Raw genomic sequence first — 498 nt, 5'->3', positions numbered from 1 at the left:
AAACGTAATAAACACTTTTCTCTCACTTCCGCTGACTGTCATACACTGAAGCCGTTCCGGCGGATGACGCACCCAGCCAACAGCATGTTCATTAGAAATCCTGAAGAGTAAGCGTACTGCAAGCTTAGCCAAAAACTCAGCGCATCAGGGAGGCAGAGGAAGGGCCTAGTTTGCCTGATGTTGCCGGTTCCAGGTGCTCTGGGAAAACAGAGAACTCAACTCTCCACGTGAGAGGAGAACTCCGAATTCAGAAAAGGAGTAGCGTGCTCATAGGCAACCCTCTGATAGATGGGAGCACTGCTAAACACCACCACGAGAACAGCCCACGGAGTGGGGAATTCAACTCCTCAGAAAGGGAGAGAACTCGAATGCTCGTAAGAAAGCACCATGCTCATAAATAATCCTCTACAGTGAGGGGAGCGATGTTTTAAAAGTGTATCAACAGAGACACATTAGTTGAGTGGAGCCCAAGGCGAGTACCGGGGCCTAAGCCAACTC

The sequence above is a fragment of the Sinocyclocheilus anshuiensis genome, unplaced genomic scaffold, assembly GCF_001515605.1.
Source record: "Sinocyclocheilus anshuiensis isolate Anshui unplaced genomic scaffold, SAMN03320099.WGS_v1.1 scaffold167, whole genome shotgun sequence".
NCBI classification, from domain to species: Eukaryota; Metazoa; Chordata; class Actinopteri; order Cypriniformes; family Cyprinidae; genus Sinocyclocheilus; species Sinocyclocheilus anshuiensis.
This window is presented reverse-complemented; position numbering follows the sequence as displayed.